Source organism: Bos indicus x Bos taurus, chromosome 4 (assembly GCF_003369695.1).
Source record: "Bos indicus x Bos taurus breed Angus x Brahman F1 hybrid chromosome 4, Bos_hybrid_MaternalHap_v2.0, whole genome shotgun sequence".
NCBI lineage: Eukaryota > Metazoa > Chordata > Mammalia > Artiodactyla > Bovidae > Bos > Bos indicus x Bos taurus.
The window spans coordinates 24,942,995-24,966,426 of record NC_040079.1 but is presented as its reverse complement, the minus strand read 5'-3'; the positions used below and the strand labels follow the sequence as shown (position 1 = coordinate 24,966,426).

The following is a 23,432-nucleotide window of genomic DNA, read 5'->3' as shown; positions in this document are numbered from 1 at the left end:
ACCTCCGAGTGTCTGTACTACTGTACAAAGGCACTCAAGACATATCTGTTGAATGAGTGAATGAACAAACAGACTTGGATTTGAAACACTATTTGAAACTACCAAAGGTTTCTAGTCAGAGGACACATGAGATTGAAAGTACTTCTGATAAAAACTCTAGTTTTCAATAAATAGGATGGACTGGAGGAAAAAGGGGAAAAAGACATGGTCAATTAGGAAGCTACTGAAATCCTCCAAGACAAAGGTGGGCAGGGCCTGGATCCAGACTAAAAACCGGAAGTACAATTTTAAAAAGTGCATTCTTAAGAATACACACTTTGCTTATTTTATTTACAATGTCACAAGCATATAAAGAAATAGCGTTGCATATTTTCAACTCATTTATTCCTGCATGATGAAAACTAGGATGACTATCTAGTTTATCTAATCCTCAACCGGGCTTTATACCCTAGAGGTTTCTTTTTCAGCTCCAACAGGAATGAAGCATAACCTGAGTCCTTCAGAATCATGGTCTCTGTGGCCTCCTAGTGCTGGCCATCGAGAATGACAGTTTCGGCACCAAATTTTCTGTGAAAACAAGTTAGGTTCACTCTGTACTCTAGGTTTTCTTCTATACATATATAAGGTATTAATAATTATGTCATCCCTCCAAAGAACATCTTAGACACTATTCACAAGCATACCAGGTCTATGATGGAGGTAAACAAAACATCTACGAAGCTAAGTCACTGGATCATTTATGCTTATGTCTCTAACATCACTTTCTATAACAGTCTCTGAGAAGCTACTGCCAAGAGTTTTTTGTTTTATTCTTGTTTCAAACAAAATTTTAATCTCTGTCCATATCTTCTATGCAATTTATTTTTTATTTCACCCTAGCAACTTTATTTATCCAATCTTCTACTATCGACTATTCACTATAAAAGATAACTCAGCGCTTCCATCTGTCAAAAGACTCAAGTACATTTCCCTAATCAAAGATTCTCTGATCTTCTGATTGGACTGCGAGTACTGCGAGCTTATTAGGTACGCATGACACAGCTTTTGCTGACAAGCAGTCTTGGCCACACACAAACGTGGTTCCACTTCCAGCCAGACCCTGAGTCCCATGGCCACTCTGGGTGGCAGCAGAGACCCTCCAGCTACCCAAGAAAAGACCACTAGGTCTGAGAGGAGGGCTGAGTGCTGATCAGCAGTGCTGTCCATTGAGGATATGATCAGCATCAAACATCCAGATGTCTGTTTCATGCAACTAAAAGGTTTTAGAGATACAAGTAGCATAAGTCTTCATGTCATCTGGACCTCTAATACCATAAATGACAAAGTATTTTAGCAGAAGAATTAAACAACTGGGTCAAGGCCATGTATCCTAACTATATTTAGACATCCAGGGAAGAGATTAGGGAGGAACAAGTGACAAATACATAAAATTTGAGCAAACAATGTCTTCTCTCAAAAAGAAAAAAAAGTTACTAACACGGGAAAACAAAAAGCTGTGCTGGAGAAAAAAAAAAAAAGTAACCATGGATTATATTGCCTCAGGTGTGAATAATGTTTTCATGGTCATAATAATGTAAACACTGATTATTATTCAAAATTAAATTATAGTTACAATGAAAAGGGAGGAGAGTTCCGCACACAGAGCGACAATGCACAAGCAAGAGAAATCCTCTTCCTCTATCATGAAAAGTCAAAGGTAATGCCTAAGACTGAACAATTGAAAACTGGACAAAGAGCAACGTGCTATTTAGAGATGTGGAGGCAAATAACAAAACCATTAGTTCTTGAACTAGAGCTGCACTCCAGACAGCAGGGACTGGGGTGTGGGTAACAGTCAGGAAATGGCTGAGTTTTATAACAAGCCTTGTACAGCCCCTGGACTCCGAATTCTGTGCATGTATAGCTGAGATTAAAATTAAATTAAAAAGTGACCATGAAGATACTAGAACCTAGTCCAGTTTCTCACTATATAATACTTTTTTAAAATTATGTATTTTTTCGCTTGAAGAAAACATGGATATTTTAACCAAACAATTTAATTTTCTATTGTCCTGCTGGGGCTATTGTGTCTCATTTCATGGAAGCAAAAGAATAAATCAAAAAATCAAATATTCACCAACTGACCTGGAGACATATGAACCTATACTAGATGCTGGGAAAACATACAAGACCTCCCCTGCAAACAGTTGCTCTGTTTTAGAGAAACAAATCCACAAATAAGCTAAAAGCAATGAGACAAGCACCCTAACACTTAACCATTCTGTGAGTCTTGGTTTCTTCATTTGCAAAATGCCTCATCAGGTTTTTGTGAATATTTAATGATTCAGTACATATAAAGTTCTTGGAACACTGCCTGGCAGATTATAAGAAAAATAAGGCCCCAAATACAAACCTTTGTCTGCCTGATTTTAAAGGCCATGATCATTCTGCTATACCACATTTCTGAAATAATCCTGTTCAACTCAAAAACAGAAAATTCTCCTAAAAATGGTATCCAGTAAAAAGACAAACTGTGACTCATTACCTAAGTATATGTAGGGGAGAATAAAATCCGAGGATAAAAAAAACTTTTCCTAGCTCTTTTTTTTCTTTTCTAGTTATTTACAAATATTTGATTTATTTAGAAACTGTCCCCTACAATATGTCTTAGGAGTTCAGTTTAGTTCAGTCACTCAGTCGTGTCTGACTCTTTGCAACCCCATGGAAAGCAGCACGCCAGACTTCCCTGTCCATCACCAACTCCCAGAGCTTGCTCCAATTCATGTCCATTAGGAGTTAGGCATGATTAAAGGTGAAGTTCTTAATTTATCAAGAAGTAAAATGTAGCAGTTATCTTCAACCAGAAAGTAAATTATTTATCACTAGATAGCACTGTACTGGATAATTTTTAAAATTATTTTAGCTTAAGGTTCAACTTACTTATCAAACTAAAAGAATTCTTTCTTTTAACAGAAGAAGGTAAGATTGCATTACTCCTATTTTAAGTTATCTCATGGCTTTGAAAATAAAGATATGGTTTAATGGAAAAGAAAACAATGACATAAGTTAAAAACTATTTTTAAACTATTCTGATATCTTAAATAACTCTTCTGACATTTTCTAAGCAGAAACAATTATGACTGTCTCTGGTTTACAATACAACAAAGAAGTACAGGAACTGAACGCGTGCAGATGTGTACTGTAGCCATCTGACTTAGGAAGAACTACACTTCCCAGAATCCCTGGTCACAAAGGGCTCCAGGCGGAGTTAGCCAAAGAGGATTTCACTTCAGATGCCAGAGGAGGGACTGAGGCAGCCAAAGGATTTCTCTTCTTGGCTAGATGTGGTGACGGACACTGCCACTGCCAGCTCATCCTAACACCCAGTTCCTAACAATCAGTTCCAGCTCATCCCAACACCCCTCTGGTCCATGTCTAGCTCTTTTTTTCTCAAACATGGAACCGATTGACCAATAAAGACCCCAGGTTCACACGAGACAGCTGGCAGAAGACACAGAAGTGGTGTTCTGGAAGTATTTAATTATGGATGAATAATGTTTAGTAAGCTATAATAATGAAGTAAATGAGTTAAGCTTCCCCCCAACACAGTAGCTTCAATGTGTTGATAATGTTCTATTAATTTATAGATTTATATGCCCTTTTCCATGTATCAAACATTACATAATTTTTTTAAAAAAGGGCAATCAGTGATATTAAACATCTGGAGATATTCAAATAAGTTGAGACCACAATGTCTGAACAAAACAGTGAGCTAAGAAATCCATCTCCACCATTTCTTTAATATTTACCAAATTATCATTGAGCAGTTTCATTCACTGTGCATGAAAACCCTCCATCTCTAGTTAGCTATCTTTAATAGTCAGCCAAACTCCTGAGTTTGATAGCTAACCACCAAGATGACTTCTTAGTCTGTTTTATTTTCAGAACTTAAAAAGGAGATGTAGTGCTAGAACCGATGACAAGGATACACAACTGGCTCAAAATTCTGTGTTAAAAAGAGTTGATGAGTTAAATTATCTTCATACTGGTATCAGCCTGATTCAACTCCCTTAACATCTGAGTTATCATAAGGTAATGAAATAAAACATTAAAGAAAATAAGAAATATAACTGCTAGTTCACTTCTGTGGATTAAAAAGCAAAAAAAAATCAAGATTCTGTGTTCTGTCCTGTTTTTCTTGAGTTTATCTCTGGCAATGTCATTCAGAATCCAACAGTCTGGGTGATTGCTTCCATACAGATAGTTCCCCAAGTCCTATCTCTACCACTGAACTTCTAGCAAAGTCACAATACTCTAGCCCCATAGGGCAGTATTCTCGTCTGTGTGTGCTGTCCAGATTTACAGAGGACTTCCCAAGTTCCTAAGTTTACAAACCATTAGCTCCAGCACTGTGATGAAACAGGTACTATTACACAGATCCTGGTCTTGACATGTCCTAGATGTATAAACTTGGAACCTTTAGAGAGGCTGAGCAGCTTTATCCAGGGTTATATACCTAGTATACGTCAAAATGAGGATCTGAACCCAGGTTGGGTCGGACCACAGAGCCCAAGTTCCCCATCCTCAGTCCATCCTCCGCTCCCATTAGATCACTTGAGAATAACATTTGCCTCTGATTTTGTCATAGTATTCACTCAAAACATGCAATACACTTGTATTTAGTATGTGTTAAGACTTAGCTGTTGACTTAATAAATCCTAAATACATTATGTTGACTAATACACAAATAATAATTTTTAAAAAGCTGGCTTAAAACTCAACATTCAAAAAATTAAGATCATAGCATCCAATCCCATCACTTCATGGCAAATAGATGGGGAAACAATGAAAACAGTGAGAGACTTTATTTTCTTGGACTCCAAAATCACTGTAGATGGTGTCTGCAGCCATGAAATTAAAAGACACTTGCTCCTTGGAAGAAAAGCTATGACCAACCTAGATGGCATATTAAAAAGCAGAGACATTAGTTCACTGACAAAGGTCTATCTTGTCCAAGCTACGGTTTTTCCAGCAGTCATGTATGGGTGTGAGTTTTGGACTATGAAGAAAATGAAGTGAAGTCCAAGTGCAAGTCTTTCAGTCGTGTCCGACTCTCTGCAGGCCAGAATACTGGAGTGGGTGCCTGTTCCCTTCTCCAGGGGATCTTCTCAACCTAGGGATTAAACCCAGGTCTCCTGCATTGCAGGTGGATTTTTCACCAGCTGAGCCACAGGGGAAGCCCAAGAATACTGGAGTGGGCAGCCTAGCCCTTCTCTAGGGGATCTATCTGACTCAGGAATCGAACCAGGGATCGAACACCTCAAACCTCAAACCTATTCCAGTCTTAGGATTCCACCTACACTAAGCACAATCATATTATATTATCATACCTCCAGGTTCTACATTCTGTTGATGCTACTGGAGTTCCTTCCTATGTGAATGAATAAATTGCAGGTTTATACCCTTCCTGGACCTACAGCAGTTTAAGTGGGCCAAATCCAGCCATGTTCTGAGCTATGGAAATTAAAGAAGAAATTTTAAGGATCACTTGCTATGTTTAAAAAAAAAAAAAAAGTACTTTTCTACATGTAACACTTGGGTTTTCTCATCCTACCTGAATTAAATGCATCAGTTTTGCCCTGTGAAGATATTATCCTGCTGTCTCTTGTCTGAGAACAAGAATCCCCTACTGATACTCCTTACTGAGTAACAGACTGAGAGTACATCTATTTACTACGAGTGAACCTTGGGACTACAAATGCTATCCATTTGGATTAAGTTTTAAGCACAGTATGGGCAATTTCATGGTAGGCCTAGAAAAAGGACTCTCCTAGGCTTTCCACGATTTCCTTCTCCCTCTGGTCAGCAACTCCTTGAACCCAATACTCTCTGTTAGGATGCTCTACCTCCATTCCCAGACACAGGGTGACCTCTCTGAGTCCTGAGGCAGAGAGAGTCTTTTTCCCCACAGGCCCCAGATCTAGTCCTCGAAGGACAAAGCTTTCCCCCCAGCCACTAGACCCACCGCTGCACCACTCGGTGTCCCCTTTCAGAGACTCCTTCTCCTTGAGCATATATACTCAGCCTCACCCACCTGTTCTCTTTAGCCTGGGTCCTTGCTAGGTCATTTTTTCTATAACTCTCTCTGTCCAGCATCACCGACTCACCTGACTCAGCAAGGGTCACACAAAGGTATACTTTAAAGGTATCTTTGCTTTATCTTGAGCATTGTTCTTTCATTTACATCTGAATAAAACAATAAGTTATAAACATTTTATTGTGGTTTAAGTCCCTGACTCCAGGTAGGCAAGTGCCTGCCTTATCCATGATTTTTACGATGAGATATTTTTCACTATGGATATTAATTAGTTGCTTTTAAATGTATGCAGTCAGAACAACAGAAGAGCCTTGAAATAAAGCGCAAGAGATTCCGTACTTCCTAATTACTTGGATACTAAAACAGTTAAACATGTACCAATGACAAGGGTTATAAAATTTCTGTCAATATTAAAAAAAATAAATAAAATGGACAGAAAACAATTATCTATCCTTGATGACTTGGTATCATTTGCCTGAAGGAAGAATTTAGGGTGTTTTATAGTCCCTCTGACTTAAGTCTTTGTTTTCATCATTACTTTAGAAGGTAATCTGATCCACTCCAATGGTCCCAGAGAACCACTTATCCTTTTCCAAGCATCCACTATAAGACTGAACCTGGCTTTGGTACTCTTCTTTCTTTAAACTCACTCCAAAAATGGGCTTCAGAGAATGACTTTCTAAAGTCAACACAAACTTCAGACTTCAGATCTCTCTTAGCAACTGATCACAGAACTCAAAAACTCAGTGGTGCTCTCCAAGCTTTCAAAGCAAAACACTGAACAAAAATGCAGAGATAAGCGCAGCCTTCAAACAACACTGAAGCCCACTGGCTTACTTCCATGAAGGTCCCGAGTTCTAGAAATAACTGTTCTGTAAATGACCTTTTTTACTTTGTCAGGATCATGCACTTAAACAACCTTGGTATGTCACTATCATTGCTTAGGTCTTTTTTTTAAAAAAAAGGTTTTTCATTGACACAAGACAGAAAATTTAAGAATTCAGAGAAACACTCATAGGTTAAAAAAAACACAAAACTATATATACTATTTATACATATACAGAAGCATACTACCTTATGCCAAAATAAAGACCTTCCCACTACCCTTTTCCTGAATCTACCTCCGATTTCAAATTGTTTTTAAGGTGGTCTATACATACTCATTGTCTATGCTCATTAACACCCACAGCACCTAGCCACTGGAATGAAGCCTCTGACTTGATCCAATTCAATGGCCTCATCCTACTTCTCATCCCAACTTGACCCCTTGATGGCATCTGATATTGACCACTTCCCTTTCTTATAAACTTTTTGTTATTGGAATACAGCTGATTAGCAATGTTGTGATGGTTTCAGGTGAACAGCAAAGGATCTCAGCCATACCGATGATAACATGTATCCATTCTCCGCCAAACTCCCCTCCCATCCAGGCTGCCAATAACACTGAGCAGAGTTCCAATAAAACAATACAGTAGGTCCTGGCTGGTTATCCATTTTAAATACAGCATGACCACTTCCCTTTTGGAAGCTGTTCTTCAATGGGCTTTTCCTTCCCTTTAAAGGCTGGCATGTCCAGGGGTCCTTTGCGTGGGCTGCCCTCATTATGCCCAGCTATTTCCCCTTTAGTAATCTCGCCCATTCACACAATGTGACTCCACCACCCACATCTCTCCTAAACTTCGGAGTCACATTGCCAATGGTCTGCTAGTTGTTGCCATTTCAATGCCCCCCCTTTTCAGATGTCCAAAACCAAGTCCAAGCTTCCTCTCATCCAATGGCTGCTGCTGCTGCTGCTAAGTTGCTTCAGTCGTGTCCGACTCTGCAACCCCATAGACGGCAGCCCACCAGGCTCCCCCGTCCCTGGGATTCTCCAGGCAAGAACAATGGAGTGGGTTGCCATTTCCTTCTCCAATGCATGAAAGTGAAAAGTCATGTCCGACTCTTAGCGACCCCATGGACTGCAGCCCACCAGGCTCCTCCGTCCATGGGATTTTCCAGGCAAGAGTACTGGAGTGGGGTGCCATTGCCTTCTCCACATCCAACAGCTAGAGGATTCAAAAATCAGCAGCCATTTGCTACTCTTCCATCTCTCTCACAACTGCTACATGGAGCTCTAGTCCATAAATCTCACGAACTCTACCTCCCAAAGCATACTCCACCTGGTCTCCTCTTCCACACCTCCACTGTCAGTGCTCTAATCCAGGCCCTTCATCTTGCTCATCTGGACCACTTCGTTCACTCATGTCCTAACTAGTCCATTCTCTTTAGTTTATCCCCATCCAGTCCAATTTTCACCCTGCTGCCAGAGCATTTTTCTAAAATGGTGAAACGGTGCCATTCCTACGATTTTAAAATCTCCAATGGTTCCCCACAATCAACAGGGCAATGACTAACTATCAGGATTACAAACTCGGCTCCTTCCAATCTCATTTCCTACCACGTGTCTACTTACCAACTCCCAGGAGCCTCAAGCTCCTTCTCAACTTCTCAAACAGTGATCCTCGGACCTCTATGGCTGGTACACCCTGCTCCTTCTTCTCCACGAGGTGAGCAGCTGCCTACCCATTTCCCAACCTCCCCAGGCTACACTGGGCACAGGCTTTCAAGGTGGTCTGGTGTGTGAGGCTCTGCTGTGACATGTACTACACAGTCTCATCCATCCACACTTGGCTCTCGCTCCCGAGCCGTGGCTGAAACCTATTCGGAGGAGCATCTCAAGGTCACGAAGTCCACTCTATTCATTTTTTCAGTCTACAAAAGATTCTCTGCAGCTCACGTGATCTGTCTCCCTAGCCACCAGATCTCCTGACCATCGAAGTGCAGCAATACCCCTGCCATGCTGGTGGTGTAGACACTACAAGGCGTGGGAAATCAGTCGTGTGTTCATTCCACTAACACTCATTAGACGTGGGGAGGCAATGGCACCCCACTTCAGTACTCCTGCCTGGAAACTCCCATGGACGGAGGAGCCTGGTGGGCTGCAGTCCATGGGGTCGCTGAGGGTCGGACACAACTGAGCGACTTCACTTTCACTTTTCACTTTCATGCACTGGAGAAGGAAATGGCAACCCGCTCCAGTGTTCTTGCCTGGAGAATCCCAGGGACGGGGGAGCCTGGTGGCCTGCCATCTATGGGGTCACACAGAGTCAGACACGACTGAAGTGACTTAGCAGCAGCAGCATCCACAGGTGAGTAAGACTCGACTCCTTCCACTAAGGAATTCATAGTCCAGTAGAGAAAACAAACACCTCAATAGACATTTACATAACATGTTGGAGGAGACCAGGGATAGAGTGATTCCCAGGACATTCTGGAGTCAAGGGATCCGGAGGAGGACGAGGAACCCAGCAAGGTGTGGAGCACTGGGAATGGGAGAAGGCCACTGGAGGAAGGGTCTGGGACTGATGGTGCTCAAAGTGAGTCTCAGAGAACATTAGGGAGAGAGGAGGGGACAGAACAGACGGAGGCAGGAAAAGGGAAATACATCAATTAATCACACCAACTGCTTTTTCGCTGCCTAAGTACAAGTAGTGGAAGTCATGAGACAGTCCTTGAAAATATATCCATACATTTGACTGTGAAAATAAACAACAAAATCGGCATTCTCCTAGGACACACTTTCTCACTTTTTGTCTGTCCCTCTCTCTCATAGCCACTGACATAAAATCTTAATACATATAATGAAAACTAGATGTAAGAGTCGTCGTGGCAGTACTGACATGTTTAGAGCCCATGTTTCTCATTTCATGCTTCCTCTAACAGTTTCTTCTTTTCTGCACTCTCCACCCCAAAGCTTCTCAGACTTCCCTCACTCCTGATGGCTTTCTCCCCTTCCCCTGCCTCTCAGCTCTTCCTATGCCCACCTTCCATGCACAATGCAGAACTAGCATACATCTTTTAATGCTGCCCTATTTATTCAGAGACCATGTTACCATGAGCAGTCAGTTCTTTTTGTGCTAGTATTTATCAGCAATAGTTCTGTTTTTCTTTTTCCACAGTATAAAGTCTACTCTTTAATTCAGAACGCTAATTTAGTTTCTCAAAGTCTTTAGAAGACTCAAAAGTTATTCTTAAAGAAAAAAATAGTCCTCTTAGTAAAAAAATCAAAATAATCATCATCACTCTATGTAGGAGAAAAAACTCAGATTTCATTTCTGGCTATGTCAGTGTTCTACTACATAATTCCTTGGCCCATCTGATCTCAAGTCCTTATAGAAATCTTAAACTATTTCACATACAGTGATTCTTAAAATATTTTCACGTTTTTTTGTTCCACCTTACTGACAATTCCTTTACTACCTTGAAAGCTGATTAAATACATATACAGACACACAACATAAAAGAATTCAAAATGATCTGTCACTTTAGTGTTTCTATTTGTCAGCAGCTGTATTAATCAGATTCACTAATCACCTCTGCAAGTTCAGTGAACACCACCAATGAATAACAGAATTGTGCTTCAAGCTGAGATAAGAAAAAGGGAAAACAGGTGACCCCTTGCTTGGATCTCATCTTGAAGCCACACTAGGGGGAAGGGAAAGGAAGGGAGGGGGAAAAGCACAGATAAGAACAGTCAAAACAGTATGAGAAGTAAAAAAAATCAGAAAGTAAGTTGACTTCACTCACAGTTAAGAGTCCCTGAAAACAAGTGAAGGAAAGTCGTACTGCATCCCTCCAGCCAAGAACTGAGCAAAAGTTCCACTCCAGGAAGGCTTGGTGGTGCTAAAAGGAGGCAAGAAGGATGTAAGATCTCAGAATCTAAGCGATGAAAGGCATGCCAGCCACTCATCCTCCCACTTTAGGCACATTTTTTTAAAAAGTTAATCATCGAATTAAATGTTATAATCCAATTTCCAAAATTGTTCTACTTCACTTAAACTGCTGTCACCTGTAATAATCTTACAGGCAGATGCATTCATTTCAAACATCACTCTTTTCAGATTCCTTGATATCTGAAGTTCTCCATCACGTCACCGTTTTTGTTCTTATCAGGAACACAGCCAGATCTTTCTCTAATGCTACAGATCCAGCTCCTCTTAGTTCAGTCACTCAGTCATGTCTGACTCTTTTCAACCTCATGGACTGCAGCATGCCAGGATTTCCTATCCATTACCAACTCCAGAAGCCTACACAAACTCATGTCCATTGTGTTGGTGATGCCATCCAACCATCTCATCCTCTGTTGTCCCCTTCTCCTCCTGTCTTCAATCTTTCCCAACACCAGGGTCTTTTCCAATGAGTTGGTTCTTCGCATCAGGTGGCCGAAGTAGTGGAGTTTCAGCTTCAGTAGCAGTCCTTCCAAAGAGTATTCAGGACTGATTTCCTTTAGGATGGACTGGTTGGATCTCCTTGCAGTCCAAGGTACTCTCAAGAGTCTTCTCCAACACCACAGTTCAAAAGCATCAATTCTTTGGTGCTCAGCTTTCTTTATAGTCCAACTCTCACATCCATACATGACTACTAAAAAAATCCTAGCTTTGACTAGATGGACCTTTGTTGGTAAAGTAATGTCTCTCTTTTTTAATATGCTGTCTAGGTTGGTCACAGCTTTTCTTCCAAGGAGCAAGCGTCTTTTAATTTCATGGCTGCAGTCACCATCTGCAGTGATTTTGGAGACCCCCCAAAAAAGTCTCTCACTGTTTCCATTGTATCCCCATCTATTCGCCATGAAGTGATGGGATCAGATGCCATGATCTTAAGTTTTCCAAATGTTGAGGTCTAAGCCAACTTTTTCACTCCCTTCTAATCAGACTCCAGATCATGGTTTCCCCCAGAGATTTGGTCTTCAGTTCTCTGGTCTGCCTCTCTGTACACTCATCCCTTGAAGAGTGTAACCCTCACTTCACATGAGGGTTAAACTTCACATTAAGTTTCCCTCTTTAGCTAGACATTTCAACATGAGACCTGGTTCATGTTTCAAGGGCTTAGGAATTTCCCCTTCAATGTTCAAAACCAGACAAGCACCTTTATCCCCTCAAAATTGTTTTCTCTTTCCAGTTACTACATGCCTGATCATTCTGCAGGCCAGAAAACCTTGAAACCACTTTTTACTCTCATCTCCCTCTCTTTCTGCAGCACCACTGTTCTCTCTCATCTCCCCAGCCAGCTCCACCATTAACCCTACTGCTGGATTACTGCACTAAGGTCAATCTGTTTGTCCCTTTCTTCAATTATTCTTTGCCACTGCTACCAGATTAATCTGCTAGATACTGTGGTAGTCTTCGTTTCAAAATCATACACCCCTCCTTTTCTTCAGAACACAGATAGTGGAGTGGTTTTAAAACGTCCCCAGATTCTTTGACACACCTCTCCTTAAAAGGTAGAACCTAATGCCTGCCTCCTCCCCACCTTGAATGTGGGCTGAATCTACTGGCTTGCTTCTAAGGACAGAACTCTCGCAAGAGTTCCCAAATCCCTGACCCACGAACCACAGAAATTGCTAAGAGACCGTAAAATGCTTGTTTAGTTCTAAGCCACTAAATTCAGGGGTAATTTGTTACATGGCAATAGATTACTAATTCAGAAGGTCTTTCTACTGCCCAGTGGATCAAATCCAAACTCTGTGGGACACAAGGTCTTCCCCAAACTGTTCCTACTTTATCTTCAAGAACAAACACCTGTTTCAGTCTAAGACCAGTTATTTCAATGACCTCACGTAACATGGTAAAATTCTGCTTCTTAGGCTTATGCTATTCTCCCATTAAATGTCCTCCTTTGAGTCTCCCTACTAACCTAAATTCAACACTTTTTGGGGGCTCAGTTCTAAGTCTACCTACCAAAGAAATTCTTCTATTTTGTAATGTATATAAATAAACACATATTTGATTTCCAAAACTATCTTTAAGTTATCTAAGGGAGAAATCATGACTTTGCTATCTTTACATTCCCCATGTTAATGGAAACATACTTTTTGTTTAGAATTAACTTTTATGACCCTTCTTTCAAAAAGAAAGTTTTGAATATCTTTTGAGAGAGGACATATACAATAAAGTTTACTTTGTTTAAAAAGTGTTGAGAGGATAATTTGGTATTATACACCACCAAAAAAATCTACATGATCTATGAATAAGCAATTCCATTTTCAAGAATCTATTTTATAGATACAAATACAAATAAGCAAAAATACAGGTACAAAGATATCCTCCACAACATTGTTAATAGTAAGTAAAACTCAGAAGCAACATAAAATATACCAATACAGGGAAAGTTAAACTAGGGTACAACAGACTACCAAAGCTCCATTTCAGAGAATGAAACAGGTCTACATGTACTGATCTGTTCTGACTGAGATGATATAATATGTAAAAAAAAGGTTCACAAAGAAAATAAAATATTTAAGAATAAATTTAATGACATGTATAAAACCCATCTGAGGAAAACTTTATAACATTCCTAAAAAGCTACAAATGAAGAACTTAACAAACAGAAAGACATTTCTTATTTTGGAACAGAACAAGCCAACGTTATAAAAATGTCAGTTTGTTATAAGCTAATTTATCAATTTAATACAATTCCCATAAATATACCAATAATTCTTTTCAATGAAGCTGAAAAATTGATACAGAGCTTCATATTAAAAACACATATGCAAGAACAGCCAGGAAAACACCGAATGGTAGAGGCGAGGACTAGGCCTCTCAGACATTAAATTATGCTATAAAACCTCTTAAGTGAAAAGTGTGCTACTGGCTGAAAGCAGACAGACAGGTCAGTGGGGAAGTACAGAAAGTTCAAACCAGATAGAATGTCAGTACTGCTCATGATAAAGAGGGTGTCTAAAAATCGCTAGGGCAAAAACTGATTTTTTAATAAATGGTTAAAGCAATTGATTAGTCATTTGGAAAAAGATAAAATTCATACCATAAGGAACAGACTCCAAACAAATCAGAGATCTAAATGTAAAACAATGAAGTATAAGAGGGGGGGAAAATGGCAGGTTCATCTCTAAACTTGATACATGGAAGGACACACTAACTATGAGTCAAAACCAGGAAGAATAAAAGACTGAGTGCACTGGGACAACCCAGAGGGAGGGTATGGGGAGGGAGGAGGGAGGAGGGAGGAGGGAGGAGGGAGGAGGGAGGAGGGAGGAGGGTTCAGGATGGGGAACACATGTATACCTGTGGCGGATTCATTTTGATATTTGGCAAAACTAATACAATTTGTAAAGCTTAAAAATAAAATAAAATTAAAAAAAAAAACTGGGGCAATGGATTAAGGGGAAAAAAAATGTTTAACAATTTTTTCTGCATGGCAAAAAAATCATTAACCAAAGATAACAGATAAAATGGGAGACAATATTTGCATTCATATTACAGATAAAGGGATAATATCCATAATACATAAAGAAGACTTAAAATTGAGGAAATAAAGACTAGTAACTTGACAGAAAAAATGGGCAAAGGACATGATATACAAGTGCATGCATGCGTGCTCAGTCACGTCTGACTCTTTGCAACCCCATGGACTGTAGCCTGCCAGGCTCCTCTGTCCATGGGATTATCCTGGCATCAATACTGGAGTGAGATGCTCCAGGGGATCTTCCTGATCCAGGGATCGAATCTGTGCCTCTTGCATCTCCTGCACTGGTAGGTGAATTGTTTACCACCGAGCCACCTGGAAAGTCCCATGAATATATACACACACACACAAACACACACACACACACGTGCAGACACATATACAAAGTATACACATTATATGAAAAGATGTTCAATTTCACTTATAAAAGAAATACAAATTGAAATGACACTGAGATGTTATTTCTGATTTATCAGATTGGCAAAAATCAAACAGTATGAAAAGTCACAGTTTGGCCAGGATATAGAGAACTAGGCACCCTCATACGCTCCCTGGAGGAATGGCCACTTTCAGGGCTGAGGCAGAGACAAGACACAAGGAGGACCACTGAGTGCCAGAAAGTGAGGACGTGTCAAAGAACGGTGCAGATGCACCAAAAGTACAGAGCAGTCAGCTTCAGGAGGCTCCTGCTGGCCAAATCTAAGACAATTTGAGCTTCAAAATAAGTAAAGATAAGAAAAAAGTAAGAATTCATGAGTCTAATCTGATTTTTTTTTTCAGTGAGAGATAAGAGAACACTTTGTGGAAGAAAGACAGTGAATAAATGAAGAGGGAATGATGAAATTTTAAATCACCATTGGGCAACCATCATAAGACTAACTGATTCAGTCAAGAATCATCCATGGATTCTAAAGCCTATAAATCTGAGGAGCAATAGTTTATTAATGAAAAACATCACTCCACAAGATAGTTACTGTTTGAAAAGAGGGAGAGAGTAACACTGGTCAAACCTGGCAGATAGGGCCTTAACCACAGGCTCAAGGTCAACATGGCCAGAAGTGAGACAAACGGACATTGTGTGCTTGTGAAGATGATGTGCTGAGTACACATTGTGTACTGAGAAGAACCCAGTGTCCCCTGGGCAGCACTGCTGCCGAAAGCGCAAACCCTGAATCTAAACAGGAGGTGACTTCAAACAAACCAAAACCGAAGGGTATGCTAGCAGTAACTGACCTACTCCTCAAAACTGTCAGTGCCATGAAGCCCACAGACAGAATGAGAAACTGTTTCACGTGAAAGGCTGCCAGACGCAACGTATGACCCAGGATTTTCCTACCATAAAGACATTTCCGGAATAACTGATGGAATCCAAGATCTGTACCTAGATAATATTATTGGATCACTGGTAATTTTCTGATTTTGAAAAAGAATAGACAAGGAGAATGAAGATCTGACTGAGAATGCGTAACCTGCATCTAATGATAAGGAAACTTCAGACAAGTACAGAAGAAGGAATTTAAAGACTGTCAATCTGATAGAAGACGAACTGTAGAAACACGCCAGGAGAAAGGACAGTAAACAGATACAACAAGTAAACGTGACGGATAACCTTAGACTGGATCTTATACCGCAGGGGGAAAAAAATGTAAAGGACCATATTAGGTCAACTGACAAACTGTGATATAGATAGTAGATTAGATATAAATATTTTAACAGTGTAAATTTATGAAACAGTTACTGCTGTATAAGTGAACAACATCCCTGTTCTTAGGAAATACACACTAAAATATCCAGGGGTAAAGGGCCATGATATCTGTAACATTCTCAAATGATCTGGAAAAAATATATTGATACACACACATATACACATATAAATACAGAACAAGAAAATACACACAAATGAAAAAGTAAATGGGGACAACGTTAACAGTAAGAGAATCTAAGAAAAAATAGTTTTTCTTTGCATTATCCTTGGGTTTTTTCCCAGCCTTCATTTTTAATGGTCCAAACTATTACTGAGAATTAACATAAAACAGATTAAGATCAGCAGTCTTCAAAAAGAAACTACACTAAAAGTTACTGCTTAAATATGTTAACAATAACTGTTATTTCCTTAGTGTTCATTTGAGAGATCAGATCAAATCAAAATGGCCATGCTAGCTCCTAAGGGAAACACAGCTGGAAAGAAGGTGAAACGTGCAAAAGAAATTCCATGACATGTGGCTAAGATCGTAAGTTTCTCTGGAGTCAGGTTACCTGCCTCTGAACTTGGGCTCCAAGTCCTGAGCTTCCCTAAGCTTCGATATTCTATAAAGTGGGAATGCTAATACTATCTATTTCCTAGGGCTTTTGTGGGATTAATGGAACAATAGGTGGAGGGGGGGAACTCCATATTTTTGCAAAGTGCCCAACACATGGTAAGCACTCATTATTATTATTGCTGTTATATCATTACCTTTGTATTGTAACGTATCTGCCACAGAGCAATGGGGCTTTTGGTAACTAACTACAAAGAACACCAGAGAAGAATTCACGTTTATCCAGCCCCAAAATATAAAGATGCTCTGATTTTAAGGGCCAGGTTTTAAGGCAGAATAGCCCTGGGGTGGGAAAAAAAAAAAAAGGTCCTCTACCAAATTCTTAAGACTTGATGAAAGTATCAGTTGAAAATATCTGATTCTTCCCCATCTAATTTCTATGTTCACCAAGTAAAGTTAAGGTCCAAACTTTATCCTTTTGACCAGATTACAACTGACCAGAGTAACCTTAACAAGTTACCTGGCTGAGATGTTCAATATCCTTTACGCTTGTAATTCTGCTTAGCTTACTTAACATCTTTCAGTCTCACAGTCCTCGTCAACTCTGAAAGAACTGATAAAATCAAAATTCTTACCCGGCAAGGTCACACACTAGAGAGGAAGGCCCAATCAAACCGCAGGGTCTCCCTCCTCCTGAAGGCCTGCCTAAGGTCAGCGGCTTCCATCCCTGATGGGAATGTATCACCACTGTGGACGTGTTAACTTTCCAGAAACATCTATCAAGGCTGGACCATCTGTCTTCATTAACCGCAGGACACCTAATGGACACTGCGAGCAATTCAATACTCACTGATTAATAAACACCAGCCTTCAAGAGAAACGGCACTGAGCGCCAATCGATAACTTTGTGTTAATCATTCAAAAATGGGGGGGGGGGGGTGGCGCGGAATGGGGCTGAGTCAACTCTGAAATTAATGATAACCTTTCAGGCAACATATTTCAAAACACTTCAAAAAACTAACTTTTAAGCATAAATATCACACAAGTTCACCATATAAATGCATAAAAATGCCCACACTGTGTAATAGCACCCAGAATCACTATCAGATATAATTTACTAATAACGCTGATTTCTAGTACTACTCAGTAAGATTTTCTTTGAACCTTCGGATAATCTTCAGTAAAACCCAAGAATCTCTTTTAAAAATACAGAGAATATCCAGCTATTGTTCCTAAATGTTCATTTTCTCTTAGCAGCTTTTGTTTCAACATATTTATCTTCTCTCACCATCAAAGGTAGCAGAAATATACACAAAAGGTAAATAAATTCTGTGTCCTGTTTGCCATCTTCTGTACTTTTCTACTGAAACAAATGACAAAATTCTCTTGTTTCTCATTCTTATAGGAGAAAAAAAATATCCAAGAGGAATAAACAAACTCCTAAGAGATCTCCTTCGTGCTTCCTCTATGTAATTACAGACTTTCTGGATACTGCCCCCCGCCACCAAGTCCCTCCTTTCCACACCAGCACTTTCTGAAAACAATACCTCCTTACACCATGAACATCCTTTTCCTTAAGTGACACAAACATCAAATGTCCCTTCAAAATTTAAGAGACAAAAAAATTTCCTCCATCTTTGTTTCAGGTCTCATTCTCTGAATTTCTTTAACACATAGAGAGAAGTATGGTCCTATACCCTACAAGGTTAATGACAGTATCAACGTAAGCCTATGCTTACTCACCGTTTTTAATAAATAATGTTCAAAGTTCAAAGGTTTAAAAAAAAAAGTATTCCCTGTCCTCCAGCTATCTACTTCCTTCTCCTAAAGACATGAAAATGTTATAGTTCATTTTTTATCCTTCCAAGATGTTCTTTTTTTCTTTTCTATCTATCCAGCCGTCCACCGCGGTTTATAAGTTCTTTTTTTACACTCTTCTATGCTTTGTCCTTGTCTAAGATTGTATCTTCAAGAATATAGCATATCAGAATATAATGGGCTTCCTTTTTCTATCTTACTGGCTATATAGGACTTTTAAAATACACTGAAACCAGTTTCTGTGGTCCTACTCTTCTTGTTCCACCAATTCATTAAACACACATTGTGCTGGACAAGTCCACCTGATTTAAAATGAATACATACACATTCCACTCCCAAATGTAAATATCGTCTATATACTAGATCATGTTATAGCAATGCAAAAATTGTTGGGTGTCATCATTGCCCTGGGGTTACACAGAATAAAGTTCTCTTTAGCAGGTATTTAAAGGTGAAATGTCATAGCATCTGCAACTTATATTCAGGTGCTTAAAGAAAATCATACAAATATATATATACCACATTTGATTCAAAACATGTACATACACAGAGCATGACACAAGCGTGGCAAAAATGCTAATAACCAATTCGTCTAGAAGAAGGGTAAACAGGTACTCATATTACTGTTATTCTAAGGGTTTGACATTTTCAAAATAAAAAGATGGGGTAATAAAGGAACTTCCACAAGGAACTTCCCCTCATTTACTACCCTAAAACATACAACTGTCCCTTCCCGATTCCCAGGCCTATGTCCTAACCGAACCCAATCCCACCCCTTCTACTCTCCCCTAAAAGAGAATTAAAACAAGTTATTTAGCTATTCTTAACTCAAACTGCTCAAATGTTGTGGCTCCTTAGGGTCTTCTCCTACTGCTCGAGTCCTTCTCCCTTCTCTCTTCTTGTCTAGTCATTCTTTGGGGACACTCAGACATTTACTGCATCTTTTCACGGACTAAGCATTGAGAACCCAGCAAGAGAGTAAATACCCAGAAGAAGCAGCTCTGGATGAAGAATTCTTTTGTAATTCCTATAGCACCCAGTTCAAAAAGCGTTTATTGAAATAATGGGTTTTTTCAAACAAAGAAGGGCATGGGAACCACTGGTAAGCAACGAGGGAAAGGTCTTGAAGCTCAGTCTTTTTAGAAAATCTTCTCCAGTCTCCTCATCTTTTTCTCCAACAGGTTAAATTCCTCTTTCCTAATCTTCCAGACTGCCACGAATATCCACTCCCTGACACAATGACATATTATCCTAGTGAGAATGGAAAAACCTGTTTCACAATCCCAAATAAAGTAACCCTAGAAGTGAGAATATCCAATTCTCTTACATTTTATTTATATGACGTTACTCAACACAGTGATACACTGTCAACAATTTGCAGGGGGCGGGGGAAGTATCTCTCAGTCATCTGTCTATGCAATATTCCTGCATGGCACTCTTTCACCAGTTTGAAACTAAGGGAGACCAGCCTCAGAATGTGTGTCTACTTTGGTTAATCAAGAGGCAGCTGTCATGTCAACTAAGACAACAAGCTGTGTCTAACAACAATACACTTTGGAAAAGCTGATTCACTAATGAGATACAACACAAAGGATACCTACTAAAAAATAGCAACGCTTCTTGAAATAAGACTCAAGTTGAAATTTTACAAATGTAAAACAGGAAAATTCTAAATCTATTTCATTTTTCTCACCTGTGTATATGTCACAAGCCTGGAAGAGATCCTGTAGTTCAAGCCTCCAAAAAGTAAGATTCAGAGAGGTTCACACCCCCAATTCAAACACCCCACAACTGGCAAATTCAAGTCAAGCCAGGTTTAGAACTCATAGACTCTTTGCAGGCTTCTCTGACCATGTTACCTCTCAATTTCAGAAATTAACTTTCTGAAAAAAAAAAAAAAGTTTTGTCTGAAAAAAATAGAGGGGATGAGGAAGGGGAAGACTTAACTACAGTCAGCTATGCCACTAACCAGGTGTGTAAAATTAAGTAAACTATCTCATCTACAGAATAAGGAGACTGAATTCAATTAGTTCTGAAGCCCTGGAGAGCTAGATAGAATACACTCTGATTCGTGAGAGTGGTATAAGTAATAGCTGTGTATTTAACACAAATTTGACTCAGTCACATTTTTTATACCAAACTTAGTTATAGCTTAGGCAATTTAAAAACAATATTGTTAACTCAAACCACACCTTTGTTTACCAAAATTTTCATAAATACAAAGAATCTCAAAATTCATTATCTACTACTACCTACATTTTGGCAGGATGTCCTTTAGCACAAAATTTAAACTTCAATCTGAAACCTATTTGAATGCCTATTTAAATATCCCAAAGAGTTTGGAAAGTTATACATTTCACAGTTATTTTCCATTCAGCATGGCATCCGCTATAGAAACATACTCACATCTTTCGAAATAGAAATCTTCAGAAATAGTCTGCACCAGCATCTTGTCAGAGGAAAGCCTGCCTTTGGCTCTGGGCTGCCATTTAGTCAGGCTAACAAGAATGCCTGTGGGGACTGTCAGTTGTCACTGGGCTACCCATACCAGGAATGGGAAAGGCAAAAGGAAAAGGAAAAAAAAAACAGAAGAAACAGAAAAGAACCCAAGAGAGGGCGGGGGGGAAGGAAGGAAATCAAGAGAGTTAAAGAACACGGAAAAACAGAAAGACAGGAGAATAAACAAGGAGAGCAATGGCCTGTCAGTACCCCAGTATCCACAAGCCTTCGGACAGGCTGCAGACACCTTGGAGTGTTCCTGTCTGTTTGTTTTTCTTTTGTTCTGTTCTGGACAGAAAGTTTGCGCAGAGAGGACATGTTTACTTGTGCCTGCTCCTAGACTCTGTGTCAAGGATTAGGATTCCAACATATGAACAGTAACTCAGAAGGAGCTCCGATCCAAAATACACTAGACTGTTTACCGGGAATGTCCAGGACCTGACATGTTCCTAGTGACTCATCTCTCCAGAGCATGGATCTCTTAACTCCACAAGAGCACCATGATCCAAAAAGATGTTTTAGCAAGTACTATGTATATTTATACAAATGCAACTCGGTGCTTTCAAACAACTGGTGCTATCCAAAGACAACAAGGAAATACAGTCCTCCAAAGGACGGCATTTCCAGTCAGATCCTCAGGATGCCATGGCAGTCGACCTTCAACCACATGGGCCCCTTCCTCAGCAAAGCAGCTGAAACCTCAGACAGAAGGAGCCCGGGATCTCATGCCATCATCACATCCCCCACACACGAGCAAACGCTCTACAGCTATTATAAGTCATGGTTTCTTTCACAGATGATCACTTTAAAAATCATTTTAAAGCCAATCTGTTGCTGGAAATATTTCTGTTTTTTAGAATTTTAAATGATCTTCTATTATTGAAAAATATGTGTCTTGAAAATATTCTGCAGCTGATATGAAATGACTAAATAGGGTACTGATTCACTAAGCTTATGAAGTCCTTGTTCTAAACTGCTAGTTAGGTGTTAACAAAGATATATGTAAGGCACAGAGCAAACTCCTCTGTTCAGTAAAATGAAATTCATAGCAGAAGGAATCTTCAGTTTGAACCCTTTAAAAGTGGGAGCAAACAAGGATTTTGGTACCTTTTTCATGAAAAGAGAAGTCTGCAAACACAGTAACTTCATCAGTTAACGAAAAGGCATAAAACAGATCACAAATTTCAAAGATAAAATCTAAAGAAAGGCTATGAATGGCATTTTATTTAAAAACACTTTTCACTTGTTATCAGGTACCTGCATTTTTAGTCAATGAGCATGAAGACTGAAAAGTCATCTCAAATTCTATTGGGGCAGAGCCTATAAAAAAGATATTACACAATTTTTAAAAGATAAAAATTAGAAAAAGCTGAAGGAGTATTACTGACACAAGGAGAAAGCCGATGAAGTAAGTGTTGCCAGTATAACTAGCAAAGATTAATCTCTGGAAACATAAAATAGCAAAAAATGATAATTATAGACTTTTAGAAAATGGACAATAGGTGCAATGAATGTATGATATATCAATAAAAAGCAGAAAGCACACAGCTGTGAATGACAATGATAAGAAGTCTGATGTAATTGTGAATATTATGAAAAGATTCAGTACTAACAAAAAGTGAAAGTCATTCAGTCCTGTCCGACTCTTTGCGACTGTATAGTCCATGGGATTCTCCAGGCCAGAATACTGGAGTGGGTAGCCATTCCCTTCTCCAGGAGATCTTCCCAACCCAGGAATCGAACCAGGGTCTCCTGCACTGCAGGCAGATTCTTTACCAACTTTTAATGAGTTGTACCGGAGAAGGCGATGGCACCCCACTCCAGTACTCTTGCCTAGAAAATCCCATGGACGGAGGAGCCTGGTAGGCTGCAGTCCATGGGGTCATGAAGAGTCAGACACGACTGAGCGACTTCACTTACACTTTTCACTTTCATGCATTGGAGAAGGAAATGGCAACCCACTCCAGTGTTCTTGCCTGGAGAATCCCAGGGACGGGGGAGCCTGGTGGGCTGCCGTCTATGGGGTCGCACAGAGTTGGACACGACTGAAGCGACTTAGCAGCAGCAATGAGTTGTACAATAACTAACAGAAATATTAAGCAAGTTCCCTAGTAGTCCAAATATCACCCCGTGCTTCTATCATGGAGATGAAAGCAGCAGCCAAAGATTCCAGTTGGGGTCAAAAACCTTTCTACAGTGGAGTGTTTGGGTTCAATTTATTCTCGGGTCTTCTGACGTAGATGCATGTGTGTCTGGAAAGTATGGAAAAGCATGCCCTTGGGACCCCTCCCTAACTCCTGAAAGAAAGAGGGCCAAACACACTGCACATAGACTAATTCAAGGAGTCTTGGACTCCCTGATCGTGGAACTCAGAACCAACACCCTACACGGAGGCCAGTCTTGATTAACAGGGCTTTCTTTGTGGCTCAGCCAGTAAAGAATTCACCTACAATGCAGGAGATCTGGGGTTCGATCCCTGG

At 39.8% G+C, this 23,432-nt stretch overlaps 1 long non-coding RNA gene across 2 annotated transcripts in view; it reads right to left on the bottom strand.

Annotated features, from left to right (window-relative positions):
- The window catches only part of LOC113891204, a 75,676-nt gene that overhangs the window by 38,021 nt on the left and 14,223 nt on the right, over positions 1-23,432 (bottom strand). For both annotated transcript variants that reach the window (XR_003510691.1, XR_003510690.1), the window contains exon 3: positions 10,703-10,798. This is a non-coding gene — a long non-coding RNA (uncharacterized LOC113891204). The remainder of the gene's footprint in view (positions 1-10,702; positions 10,799-23,432) is intronic.